The following is a 15,475-nucleotide window of genomic DNA, read 5'->3' on the forward strand; positions in this document are numbered from 1 at the left end:
GAGAAAAAAGAACCCTGTCATCTGTGGACAAATAAAATGATTTCTTGAAACAAAAACAAAAAAAGTTCCGCGTTGGAGATATTCACTTTCTCATCGTCTTAACGAGCGTTAAGCGTGTGAGCACACTCCTCACCAATTTGATCTTGGTGTCCGTTATAGTTAGCCAAGCAAAGCCGGTAAACTCTGCGCCATTCGTAATTATCAGACTTAAAATGCCCCGGAGCGCTTGAATACGTACTGCGATGACTGTACTTCGCCCACACAATTTGACTTTTCGCGACGCACGAACCCTGATCTGTCTGCTATTTAAACGAACTGCAAACAATCTGACCAGTTTAGTTCACCGAGGACCACGCAGTGGCCTCGTATAACCCCTGAAGAGAAAGAAAAAAAGGAACGCACAGTAATTATTTGCATAATTCAAAATTCAGGCAGGAACATTGAAGTTACGCCACATTTGCAAAATATTATGCTCCCAATTTGCCCCAAATATTTATTTCTTTATTGAAAAATATCTTGCACACCTCAGCAGAGGCGTTGAGTAAGCGAGGCAGTACATAAAGTGCGTGTCCAATATACCATGAATGTCTGAGATACGTCTAGAAGAAGCAACAGCAACAAAAACCAAACTATATAAAATAATAAGTCCATGGAACACTGGCACAGAATAAACCTTGATAATAGATGAATGTACATAATCGTCCTAAATAGGAGGTACCTCCTATTTAGGACGAAATACTCCTTTACACACGCGTATTCAAAGAAAGAAAACTAGAATATTATACAACTTTAAAGTTGTATCTTTGAAGAGGGAAAAATATTTAAAACAAGCAAAAAAAAAACGCCAACAATGAAATACAGCATTTACAATGAACGAGAGAAAAAAAATCGCTCTGTTATGCAGCGACGCCACGTTAGACAACGGACACGATATACTTATGCTTCATCAGCAAGATAACTAATTGGATAGGGCCTTGCGGAACATGCTATAGTTAGACTGGCACGGGATGGTTTTCGGGAGAGAATCGCACAATCGGAAACCACGTGGCAGGGTATTCGAATGCACCTGTTGGACCGTAAATGCGGGCGTAGCCGAAATGATTGTGAAGACTGTGTCACGTGGAGCAGGGTCCTTTCAGACATGCTGGCATTGTTGTCGGTATGAACTGGGTATGATGTACACTTTTCCCGGTACATTTGGAAACGTAGCTGATAATGGTCGTATAACGTTTTTTGAGTTAACTATGAATTTCTTTTAAAGACTGTAATTCAAGCACACGCAGTTAACTTCACACATGCGCACTGAATACGGTATTTACTCGTTTTCACTAAACGTGATATTGGTGGCAGCTACAGTGTTTTTTTTTAAAGACAGCGGGCTAAATTCTGCGCCGTTTGCAAAACATACCTATAACGACCGGAGCGCTTGTGTAAGTAATTTACTGCAAACGCTGCAATTAGCCTAGGTACCTCGAGCTTTGGCTCCTAATTGCCCATAACATATGCTACATACTTTCACTAAATACAAAGCAAGTGCCATGTCTAGTTTTCGAGGACATCGGAGAAACCTACTGCGGGGCTCGTAGAACGCATTGAAATCGGCAGAAAAATAGGGGTTCAGTAGTTATTTCAAGATTTATTGTAATTACAGGAGTGTAATTTCTCCACACGTCATTTCTTACGCGGTCCATATGTCAGTCGAACTTGAACCGGTTTTCACATACTGTTCGCATAGGGCACTGGGAAACATCGCTGATAATGGCCGCGTAACGTTTTCGATCGAACACTTTATTAAAGAATTTTTCTTTTTCGCAAAAGCTGCACATAACTGACGCTCTTGACTCTTCGCCCACGCACCACGCATAAAATTTCTCACATTACTTCGAAATATATCAACTTAGCCACGCGTTGCGCTCTTTTAGAAAGTAGGGGCAAAATACGCTTGCAAAGCTCTGCAATGTCTGAATAATTAATCTTCTACAAAGGCTGTAATTGTCGCACACACTTCAAGCTATCCCTACACGTCTTCCACAACATAGGCCCCATGTTCTACAAATGTAGGATTGCTTCTGCTTTAGACTCTCTTACGGCAGTGGGAAAACTCCAAGTATTTCACATAACGCCTCGAGACTAGCAATCAAAAGAGGCCTTAGCCGTATTTATTCTGTGTATAATAAAACAACACACTTCAAATTTTTCTTCACATAATTCCTACTATGGTCCCATATATTACCTCTAATTATAAATTATGTCAGTTATCTATTTCTCTGAAGGCGCCGTGAAAAGCACGCGTATAACGTTTTCGAGCACTTGTATTCGCACTATACCATCTTCGACGCGCGTAAAAGAAAGCCCACGCCTTCCAAACACAGCTATGCTAAATATGACATAATGAAGACGGCAACCGACTGAGGTGAGTGACCGTTTAAAAAGACCAAATTGAAGACGAGAAACAAGAGCGGTGACTCAGTGTTACGTTAAACCAGAAAGGAGGAATCATATCGGGCAGCCAGCTACGCGTGTACCATTAGGCAGGGGTCGCTTCAATGAAGATGCGTGACAGCCGTCGTGATGTAGAAACCGTAGAGTATTTCTGAGCGTGATGGATTTTGTTCTGGTCTGCCGCAGCGTGGAATGGAAAAAAGAATAAAGCAGCATGCCAAGGCAGAGATAAAGGTAGGATGATTAATTGAGAAGAAGAAAAATGCTACGTTCAGTTATATCTAGGGACCTAGAAAGAGAAAGAGATTACAATTATTTTTTTTGAGAACTCGGTGGCGGAGAACTGAATGCCGACAGGTCAACGCCATTCTACCGCATCGTGTCGGACGTGCTTCTCTAAAACGTATGAAACGGGGTGTTTATGCTGGTCTAAACCTGCACCGATGGGCTCCTGGAGAGGTAAACTTATCTAATGATTTAACTAGCTCAAAATATTGACATACAGAATGAAAAAAATATTGCACAGACGCATGAACTCAAAGCACTGTAACGCGACTACACGTACTGGGCACAGGCTACAGGGTTTGCTTCAGAGGTGCGTCCGACGAGGACAGCAGTAGCATACCCATGAAATTTGGTGTCACAATGTGAACAACGTGCAAAATCATTGAAGTAACAATTCTTTTTCGTTTTTCTAAACGCAACGTCATAGGGAATAGCTGATGTTTTGCACACATGCAGGTGTGTACGTAGCTAAAGGCATGCCTAATGTGCTAATGCTAGCTCCAGGTTGAAGTTCCGAGACTCGCGAGCTATAACATAGCGTGCCAATGTCTTCGGGTTTACGGAAGGTTGCAAGGACTCGTTGGTGAAAAATAAAAAAAAGTATTTAGCATGTGAACACCACATCTATAGCAGTTCAGAAGTAGCACCTCAGGGCAAAAATAATTCACTTAAATACAAAAGGGTTCTTTGAATTACTGAGAGCTAGAATATCAAATAAAATTGAAGAGTTCGCGAGCGAGAGAAAGCAACTGAAGCCTTGCGTTGCACTAAAGATACTGTCGCAAGCTCCAGGCCCGTGTAGGTATTCCACGGGAACTACGGCAGGAACGCTTGCTCATGATGATGTTTGTAATCACCGGCAACGTTGTCCAGATGTATACTGTAGCCCGGTCGCTGACACGTGATCGATCTCATGATCTGGTCCCAATAGTAGTCAACAGTGCGTAATTATCTGTCCTTTTTTACTAGCTTTACTCACCAGCGATTAACAACTCCGCCGTGTTATCTTTATCTTCACTAGCATTCTCTAACAAATTATGTTGGTCTAACCCTATTTCCCTTAAATATTCAGCAGTGTTGCACAAATTATGGTTCTTAGACAGGAAACTTAGAAAGGCGCCGGTAAATATATAGAAACTGCAGCATATAACACATTCGTGCGATTTAATCTCGAATCCGTGGTGGTTGTATGGGATCCTCATACCAAAAAGTACATAACGAATTTGGAGCTTGTACAAAGGAAGGCCGTTAGATCTATCTTTGGAAATTATAAAAGCTGCATTCCGCGTCCTCACTAATGCCTAGATATAAACTCAGTTCATGGAACATAGGCGTAAAATTAGCCGTCTCGAGTTTTTACATGGCATCATAAATGAGAAAATCGGGTGTCAATTGTATCATTATGTAGCGCCTCGTAATGCATGAACAACAAGACATAGACACAACATTTCCTTATGCCAATATTTGCTAATCTAAAACGTCACGTGAATAGTTTTTATCCGCGTACTATGAACGAACGGAATTTCCTTCCTCTCCAGGTATTACAATCAAGAAACTTCACAAAAGAGTTGGAAAACCATTGACCTCATAAATTAACGCAACCTTAAGCTGAGTTTATAACTATTTTCTCATCTTTATGTGAAATTTCCTATAATTTGTTATAAGTAGTGCTCTATTGTCTGGCACAGAGTTTTGGCCGCGTGTAATTTCATTTGTGCGTTTCTTCTTTCCATTGTAGTTACTGGGCTGAGAAAAGCATTTAGATGATTTGTAACGTGGCTATAGGCTGCATCTTTTTCGTGCATTGTTTATGTTCTCTTTTTTTTTTTATTATGAATACCTTGGCACTGTATCGTCGCTCCTGCATGGGCCAGCATCTTGACCTGCAGTATGAATATCTAAATGTATATACAGATGCGGCGGCGTACAAAGCACACTGGCTCCATTGGTATAGCATAAAAGAATAAACACGACATTCGTGTAAACACGTTCTTTTTTACCGCGAAAGGCTTCGGCTGGTGGACCAGCCTTTGTCAGAGGGACATATAACGAGACATTAGCTGCCTTAGTAATATATAAATAAATAAATATATATATATATATATATATATATATATATATATATATATATATATATATATATATATATATATATATATGTGTGTGTGTGTGTGGAGGGGGGAAGAAAATGGTTCTTGAGATCCTTTATTTAATAAATTTAAATAAGTGCAGCAAGCGCCCTTAAAAAAAGCAAACACAAACGTCTAATTAAGACTTGTCGACCGAGGTCTGGCCTTCATCAATAGTGAATTTGCAAGCATCCAGAGCTCAAGCATCAATTATAGTGCATTTTCTCTATAAGAGTGAAAAAAAATAAGGAAAACGTAGGTAGCCTATGACTACAAACACGTGTACATTGACTCTATTAAATGATAATAAGAAGGAAACGTAGGTAGCCTTTGAATGCAGACACGCGTACATTCAGTGATGTCGTGAATACGGCGTCACGAATACCAACACACGTACATTCCCCCAAGTCGTAAGTAGACTATGTATACCAATACGCGTACATTAAGTGGCGTCGACGAGTGAGGGACGTGGGAAACATACGATGGAAAGACGCAGCCAGTGGTAACACGGGAGAAAGTGGTCACATGTTAGCATAGAGCATGCAAGAGATCGCAGTTGCCAGAAGAGTGTTCGTTTTGTTCCTTGTTTCAAGTTACTGCAACTTTTTCTTGCAACGAAAGCTACAGTGACTTTATTACGAAAGGTTAAGAAAGACAAAGAAAGAAAAAAAGAAAGATTAACGCCAAAGAACAAGTAGAGAACAGACTGGTGAATTAATCGGTACTGCATAAATTAAGGTACAGCGCAGAAAGGCGAAAGGGCCGCGCTGTATCTTCGTCTCCGCTGTCGCCCTGTGTGCCCTTTTACGCTACACCTAATGTTGATCAAGTATAGAGCAATAGTGATGAGATACGGGGTAGTAAGTTAGATTGTACGACTGTATAGCATGTCATTAAGTAGTACCGTGCACCGCCATATTTATGCGCATGGTCCCTTTGAAGGTGCCACTCGTAGAGTAGATATGACACGCTGAAGTGTAAAACTCAGAGCCCGTTTACACCCGTCGAGTTTTGTCAAGACCGAGAGATGAACGTATTAGACGTCCCAGTGAAATCCAATCGCGAATTTGAGGTTCCACTGGAACCTCAAGTAAAGCGGAAGCTTTAGCTCGGGTCCAACTCCGGTGCCGCCTATTTAAATATGTTTGAATGTACATGTAAACCGCAGAACCGCGTTTCTCAGGTAAGCGCTGGGCCGAGTTGAATGACATTTGTTGCATTTGAGAAAAAAGGTAACTTCTAGTGACTGTTGTAAATGGAGTCTTGATTTAGGGCCTGAATTTTTTTTTAACAGGTGTTTTCGGAAATTGGTAAGCTTGATAAAAATAGAAGCAAGAAGTTTACCAATCCGCAGCTTTGCACAGAGAACAGATATCACACTTCTGTAAACTGCATCCGTTAGAACATCTAAAGGGGAGAAATTTGGTAGATAAATTTTTATCTTATGTGATCTTGTGCATTGTTTACGTTGGTTTAGCAAACGTCCTACTCACATATCAGTAGTCTATTTGAGAGCCATGCAGAATAAATCAATTTTGTCCGCTTTAAATGTACTGTGAACTGTAATTTACAGAACTGTGATATCATTTTTCATTGCTGGATTACAGAGCTGTAAACTTAATAACTTTGCTTTCTCCAAATTCGCGATTTTTCAGCAATCTTTGTTAAGAAATAGACGGTCTAAATCGAACATTCGCTACCAACAGTAGCAGTAGATTCTAAACTTCTTTATTTAAATGCAACAAATCTCATCAAATTTAAATGGCGCAGTGACTGCAGATAAAAACAATTTCTGCTTTTCCACTTATTTAGATAGACGCCCCGGAGCTAAAGCTTCCTCTTAAGTAGCGGTCTTTTTACATCTCGAAGCATCCCGGTGGGTTACAAGGGGCGCCATAGTGGGGTGGCTCCAGATTAATTTTTACCCCCTGGGGTTCATTAATGTGCAAAAGCACATTGAACGAGCGTTTTTTTGCATTGAGAACCCGTAGGAATGCGGCTGCGGTGGCAGGGATTCAGTCCCGCGACCTCGGGCTGAACAGCACAACGCCATAACCACGGAGCCACGGCGGTGGTACTGGTACCTATAATTTTTTTTCCCTGGTAAAAAAACAAAAAACAAATTAAGCGAACATACACGCTGTTCTTTTTTATCACAGTGAACGGGAACACGTGTCTGACGGCAGGCATGCTCAAGGAGTCGAGAAAGGAATACGGCAAAGAGCCGACGGCAGTATCAAGTGCATGGTCTTACAGATACGGTAGAGGGAATGAAGATAAGATGCCGGCCACTCCAGCGTCGCCCGACTTTGCGAAATGAGTCTATTCATGCGAAGAGCGATACGTCTCGAAGTACAGGTGCCCTTGGAGGCTGCCGCCCGCTTTGCCTTGGCGCGGAAAGACTCTCGATACAAAATTAGCGCAGCTGCCTCTCAGCCAGCGCATACAGTATCAATTCCATGGGACCTGCTGCAGCTCTTAAGAAAGACGAATGAAATTAAAAAAGTTGAAAGAAAGGAAAATGATCTTTCGCGAAAAACTTACCTGTATGAGAATGGCGACGTGTTCGTCATACGTAGATATTTATTTGTTAACAGTTCGTTACCTTGTAATTTAGGTTTACTATGTGTTGAATGCACGAATAAGGATGCGTGAAACTAGGTCTGAAAGAACACTAGCATTTATATAATTTCTTAGCTTAGATCAGTTTTGTGTGATATAAGCAGAAATATGGACACTCATCTATTTTATACTTGCCGTGGTTGCTTAGTGTCTTAGGTGTTGCGCTGCAAAGCCCGAGGTCGTGGGATCAAATCCCGGCCACGGCAGTCACATTTCCATGGAGGCGAAATGCAGAACCGCCCGTGTCTCGCGAATTAGGGGCACGTTAAAGAACCCCAGGTGGTCAAAATTATTCCGGAATCCTTCCCTACGACGCGCCTCATCATCAAATCGCGATTTTGGCACGCAAAATCACAGAAAGTAATAAAAAACATTCCCCAAAGAATACAGCAATGAGTATTTTTTTAGCATTTCACCTCCATCGGAAGGCAGCTGCCGTGACTGCGAAGCATAACCACGATCACGTGATCAGAAGCAGGACGTGAAAGCCGCTGAGCCATCACAGTGTGTGCCATATAAATGTACCATTCCAAGTGGATAATTAATTGCATACTGTAGCTACGCTCAGACGGAGTTCTTAAATTTTTCTCGTTATAACGCAAGTCAGTCGTTACGGCTCGTTTAACATTTTCAATCGGTCATGCATTTGAAATGGGAGCCACTGCATTTCTTTTTTGTGATGGAGGAAAAAAGAAAGTAACATGTTCCTTTACAACCGCGACAAATCAACCGCTATCTGTGCACGCTAATACTTGAGACATGCTTCTTGGAATCGTACGACCAGACATCGGGAGCATTGGATAGCGAAATAGGCAGAAAGCGAGAGATTACACTGCAGAAGTGCTTTGCTCATGCTGAATAAGATTCGTCGAAGGCGCATACACGGCACTTGAGAATATACGCGTTGTTCCGTTTCTCAAGTGCGCTTGAAAGTCGGGAACAAACGCTCTCGTGCAACACTGACATTTCACGTTCAGTGCAGCTGCACTGACGCTCTGCAGTGGCGTCACTGTTATCTCTTGAATGTCAACGGGCGCCTTCCTGCAGTGCAGAGTTCCACATATAAGCTGTAGTGGGACGCGATTTTCGCCACCGTCCCAGCCATTCGCGCTGCACGACACTCCACGCACGAGCGACCAACACTCGGCAGCAGACGACATGGACGTCTACGTTCTGGGTGACAGCCAACAGCTGAGCGAATTCTGCGCTAGCTTGGGCCTCTAGTCATCATGGCCTTACCAGCCTTGCTATTTTGCGTCTGTTCACATTCTTCACATGGCAGCGGCCACCTCTATATCTTCACGTAAGTGCACGGACCGTATTTCGTCTTCCACATGTCGTGGTTCACGCTCGTTGGCGATCAGATGGCTCATTTACCAACTGATTGAAAGCAGGTTAATTTATACATCAGTCTACGAACAGTTTACTTATTAATTCGTTTACTGATTGTGATTATGATACCATAAACGTTTAGTGTTTGGGTGAACATCCGTCTGAGATGAAGGATGAATCTAGATGCTGTGGATCTGGGGCAAATGAGCTAAATGAATTGCGACACTTCAAATGCTCTCGTCAGAGTCAATGTCACAGTACGCTTCCACGTTGAACAAGCTTCTGTGGGCTGAACTCACAGCAGTGGAGACGTTGTTATCTGCACTGAGGGACGAGCATGCCTGTAAGCTAGTGAACGAGATGATTGTATTTCATGTAATCGTAGTCAATGAAAGAGCGGACTCGTGCGCCTTTAGTTCAAAAGACTTTTCAGCTGAGGTTCGGTGATAGTATATGAGTGCCTGCCTTTGGTTCACTTCGGCGTTGTCTTGGCATGAAAGGTTTAACAAGAATGAAGGCGAGGACTTGCAGTGGTGTAGTTGTGTATTCTTTCCCTTATAGGGATTGCACCTTCTTTTTTTTTTGCCAGGAATGAAGTACAGCAAACCAAAACAAACCATGCGTACCGACACTGTATGCAGTTCGGGATCCTATTTGTGGATAAATTGTAGTGTCATTGATTCCTTCGTTGCAAAATAAGTAGTAGTTGCGCAGACCACATGGACGCGAATGATGCATTCTCCTAGAGGTCAAAGTCCATGCAGTCCAGTTTATCATTAAAGTCTGATTTTTTCCGTTTTTGCAAGCGAATCGCTTGACATTGACAGGATATTCACTGACAAATAGTTTCATTTGTCTGCTTTTATATATCATTACAGGAACAAAAGCGAACGTTGAACGTCCAATATGCTCCTACTAGAAAAGCACCGGGCCTGGCGCACCACGAAGAATGGGAGCCTCTGAAGACAAAGATTCGACAAAGTGCCATCACACAAGCGTCAGATGCCCGGAAGCTACCAGAATAAAACATTAGGCAATTATAGCACCCAAAAAATTATTTGTTAGGGAAAGGAAGCTCTCTATTTTATGTTAAAGATGTGATATGTGCGTTATCAAGTTACCGCGACCCACCGCCTGGTCTAGTGCCTAGAGTATCTTGCCTGGCCTACCGAGGCAGCGTTGTTTCTTGAACGGCTCACAGTTTAAAGGAGTACCGGTTCTCACTGTGGCATCTAGCATGTGAAGTCCTAGCTTTTCTTGTTGGCTTGCTATAACCTGACAGTTGTGCCATTTTATTCCCTGATGATGTTTTAAATATTTGTATATACATTCTTCAGCCGTGCTCGCGCAGTTGCAGCATCGGTAAAATTCGGACGTTTATACGTACGCCCCCAGGAGGCGACATCGAGCGAGACTGCCGAGTGATTACAGAATACCTACCGTTTTCCTTCGTGTGCCAGCTTCTGACAAAATATTTCACGTCAATGAAGTATTTTTGGTCGTATATCCGAGCAGCAAATAGAGATGGACAAAGACAGGCGTTGCGACGAGGATAGGACTAAGCACAGTGAAACGTGACTTGCAGTTAATCCTCAGAGCTGCAACGTTCTGAGGATTAAAAAAGGCATATTTTTTTCACGTCGTCAACAATTTCAGTGTAGGATTTTTTTTTCTAATCGCATTCCATACGGACCGAGAGGAACATGTTCACTCACATTGTCTCCTAGAAATGTTTGCCCATGATTGTAGAATGTCATTAAAATGCTGAAAACTGTACGGCTCACTACATGCTTTGTAATACGTTCGGTATAGTGCCGCTGTCAGCAAGATAAAAACTAGCGCCTTAAAAATACTGGACTCAAGCCTTCACCTTCAAGCCTTCAGTAGGCATCATGGTTCGCTTGTTGTCATCATTTGGGACAAAATTAAAAATTATAGGGTTTTACGTGCCAAAACCACTTTCTGATCATGAGGCACGTCGTAGTGGGGAACACCGGAAATTTGGACCACCTGGGTTTCTTTAACGTGTACCTAAAGTTAAATATGCGGGTGTGTTCGCATTCTGCCCCCATCGAAATGCGGGTCATTCGGGACAGAAGTGAAAACTTCGTCTATGTACATGCAGTGGAATATTAGAGGCATCATGTCTCGTATTTTATCCTTACGTCAATGCGTTTTCAGGAACCGGCTTTCAACCCAAGCTCTCCCAGTTTCATTACACTATCTGGCAACGATTTCATCAACTCTTCAACGTCTGACCAACACTGCAAAGTGGCCGTTTGCATCTGTACGGACCTCACATATGTTCACCATGCGGCAGAGCCCCGTAACCAACATGTCAAGCTCAGAAAGCGACATGCGAATTGGTGCAGTCCTGAAGTCTTCAAACCTCAGTGGCCAACTGTGGGGTTGATGTGTACCTCCGGATCAAGCGCCAACATCAAAGTTCTCTCTCCTTTCTTTTTAAAAAGAGTCAGACAACTTGGGGCCAAGACGTCACACTACCACCGTTGAAGTTTGAAAGCCACCCGGAGATGGAAACAAACACATTGAACGTCGTTGATATCTTGCTATCGAGAACAGGGAGAGGAGACAAAATAATACCGGAGTAAAGGGGGAAATTAGGCTAGAACAAAAAAAAAAAAGCATTTCAGCGTTAGGATTTCGTCTTGTTACGATTTCCCACTGGCTCTCGCGCGACGACGAGTGTACTCAGGATAGATGTTGTTATCGAGATATGCCAGCGTTCGCAGCCTTACATTATTGCCACGTAGTGGTGACGGCGCCCATGCAAGAACACAGCGGAGCAAAGTCGAACGATAAGCTGTAACAGTTCGTTGGGTGAACTTGTGCCCAAAAAGCAAAGCAAACAATAATTCGGCATCGGTGAATGAGGGCAAGCGCAAATGGCGTCCGTCGATCAAATGCCACGGTACTCACCGGTTCGTTATTTACACATCGTCGGCGAACATTTTTCACGCAGCAATGGCGACCAAGTGCTCTCTAGAAAGTGTTACAATCGATTCGGAGCATGCGTTCAAACTGATATGACGGGCCCAGCTACTCTAGATAAGGCAAAAGGGTGATGATCGTTTTAAAGATTTACGGAATTTTCGAAAATCGCCTGCGGCACATAGCACAATCCTTGTCGTTGAGCTGGAGTATTCGAAGAGGCGGAAATTACTAGCACAAGAAATTGAAGCGCGTATTCAGCTAATTACCAGAACAAGCGATCTTTAAGAATTGTACAAAGCTTAAAAATGATCACCCCGTATATATTTGCTAGTGTGTTGTTGCGCGAAAATTGATTAGTAAGCGGCACAACCAATGCGCACGATCAAAACATAAACGCACGTGGGCAATACCTTCTCTCCAGGCAGTATTAAGCATCACATGCTTTTAGCTCCCGTTGTCGGCGACCTTCGAGATACCTTGAGCCAAAATCCTGAGCCGTTATGCGGGCACTGGAGACGGGAATGAAACGAGAACATCCGGGCATCGTTTCGAGAACAAAACAAGTCCATCCGGGCAACCACTCAAAACGTATGAAAATGCGGCGTTTGGCCCCCAACCCTTCGTACAGTACCGCATAACATACGCTAGTTACTGCCCCAAAAAGTTAAAAAAAATATTTTGCTTCCGAGTGCTTCCTAATGTTTGTTCAAATATCACTCAAACTAACTTCTAGTGCGCTTAAGTTTTGTCGTTTCCAATAGTGACGTTCAAAAGGCAGATACAGAGCACTATACACTTTATTATCATCTTTTGACGCTGATCAAGGGTTGCCTGCGCTCTTTTCAACGCCAGCGGTCCTTGAGTTACGCGGCGGGTCCGGCGAGCCGCGGATGGCTGTTTGGCCGAAACGAGACTGGCAATGAGGTTTTGTCTGTGATAGCAAACTATGGCGTCCATATGGACCAGTGCACAATATGGCGTGGTGTGGTGCGGTGTGGTGGGGTGTGCCGCTGCGAACACGCATTGCACCCATTTTAACATTGTGGCTAGTATCATCTCCAACCGATTTGGTTTGCCGGTAGGCATTTCATGCTTGCATCTTCTCTCAATTACGCGAGAGCTAGCATTTTTTTGTCAAGGCTCGCTTATTTGAGCACGCTTTGTGCACGCGCCACTAGTCCCGTCGCATGCAACGTCACTTCAAGCGCTTCAAGTCAGTTTCCACAGATGCGAAATGTTATACGACATGCTTTGCTTGTTTACGTAAAGATAATTCATCTAGAAGCATTTAGCCGGACGCTATCGTCGCGATCGCTATACAAAAAAAACGCGTTTTGGCTAGATAATGGTTCTCGTCTATCAACGTCTTCTGCGCACGTGCGACGTCTGCCTGTGGCGCCCACTTTCGTCAAAAACTACTGTGAGTGGCACAAGACGGGCTAGCTGTCACCAAGCACAGAACACTTTGGGCTGCAAGGTAAGTCAAGCCGTCCGATCATTTAATGACACCGGCTACATTACGCGGTGCGCGGGCACATAGGTGCCTTACGAGCTTACACTTCAGAACACTTCGTGAATCCGCGCTCGAAGAGGAGCACTCCACACAGGGCGAGAAAAGCAACAGGACAGAGCGAAGCCGGTTTATGGCTCAGTTTCTCCTTTAATACCAGGCAAACAACCGACGCGTTCGCTTAGTCAACTGCAGCTTAACTTGCATTACACGCGCGTAGCGCCAAATTTATTACTGAAGCTGTGGCGGAAGATCTAAAGTAACGCACGCCCACTGGAACTTAAGACGTGTATATACCGTCTTGATTCTGTGTTGCTCACGTGAACATATTTTTTTACTGCAGCGACCCAACTTCTGCATGAGTTGTCGCGCCGTTGAAACTGTGACAAAGCCTATAAAATGTTCTTTGTTTTGTAAGTTGGCCTCGCGCATTGCCTGTTTACGGCAGGAACACATACGAGCGTTCCCTTCGAAAAGGAACAGCGGAAATGGTACAAATTTGTCAACGAGCTTCGACACTAGCCTGCACTTGCGTGGTCCTGTACGTGCTCAGCTCTGATTCACTTAAAACGGAACATGTATACATACGCGATTGCCACTTACAAAATATTTCGAAGCCACTGGCCTGAAATCAGTCTTGGGAGTATGATTAGCTAGGGTTAAGGTATGGTGACTAGAGTGACCCACTTTTTTCTCTGCCTTTTATTTTCCACATCGTTTTCCTTACTCGAGGAAAGTTTCATTTTTCGTTTTTTTTTAAGATTTACGCGCCTTCTCCCGGAATTTCCGCATAGGTGTTTCAAGGTCATGGCTAATTTGCCCCGAAGCATGCAACTCTGCCTTGGAAAATGCAACAGCACAATAACACGGTGTCCCCACTGCGTATTCTGATCGATAGATTTACACGAAGGACAGAGCCGCCGTTTTGGCACGCCTACACGGCGTCAGATGACAATGCGCTTTTCAGATCTTGCGTTGACCCCGCCGAGCTGCACCCACCGCGATGGTTAGTGGCTACGGTGTTGCACTGTTAAGAGCCAAGATGAGGGATCAAATCCCGGTCGCGGCGGCCGCATTTCTATGGGGAAGAAATGCAAGAACACCCGTCTCCCGTACAGTGCCTTCCACTGCTGTGTAGAGCGCGCGAGCGGCCGGCCCTGCTTTGCAGGGCGACACCTGCCGGCAGTTGCTGGATGCGAGATAGTGTGCCCAGGAGCACGCGCGGCCTAATATAAATGCAGAAATGTTTTTGACGAGCTACGACGTTCAACAGCGCCTTTGTTTACCCTAGTCTGTACTCGGTCTGAGGGATCTTGCGCTACGGCAAACGTCATAGAATGAAGCGCATGGGCTGATAACGCGCCGGCCCTTTCGCAACGAATGAAGCGTGCTCACGGACTTTTTGAGATAACAAAGGCGCTTACGAACACCTCCTCTCGTTAAACGCAACACGCGCAAGTTCGCACTTTTATTAGGCCGCGCATGCTCCTGTGCATGCTGTCTCAGACCCACCAATCGTCGCCAGGTGTCGTCCCGCAGAGCAAAGCCGACCGTTCGCGCGCTCTACACAGCAGTGGACGGCACTGTACACTGGAAGTACGTTAAAGATCCCCTGGGTGTCGAAATTATTCCGGAGTCCCCCACTACAGCGTACCACATAACCCCCACTGCAGCGTACCACATAACCCCCACTGCAGCGTACCACACAACCCCCCTACAGCGTACCTCATAGCCAAATCTTTGTTTTGGCACGTAAAACGCCCCAGTATTTAATTTAAAAAAGAACCCTGAGCTGCCGACCATGCTGTGGCCACATGCCACCTGATATCACTGTCGGGCCCAGCAGGAGCTGGACAGCGGAGCGTGTACATCTCGAAGAAAAAGTGTTTCGCCTACAAAATTAGCAGCCTTCTTGCTTTCTTCATGCCGAAAATGCTTTCAGTGAGCTATTTCACTTCAAGACGTAGTAGTTACAACGTATACTGCGATGCACAGAATTCTAGCCTGATCACTGGTGTATTAAATGGGCGTATAGTATGGTTGCTCTAACAGTTGTTTAGAATTCTTATGAGCAACTTCAAAGAAGCGCCTCAAGGAACACGAATGAAACTAATAATTTGCTAGTTTTAGTACAGTCAGTGATGAGCAAAAGAACTAAAATATATAGAATGCGCACCTGGTTCCTAGTTCCCAAATTTTG

The sequence above is a fragment of the Dermacentor variabilis genome, chromosome 2, assembly GCF_050947875.1.
Source record: "Dermacentor variabilis isolate Ectoservices chromosome 2, ASM5094787v1, whole genome shotgun sequence".
Lineage (NCBI taxonomy): Eukaryota > Metazoa > Arthropoda > Arachnida > Ixodida > Ixodidae > Dermacentor > Dermacentor variabilis.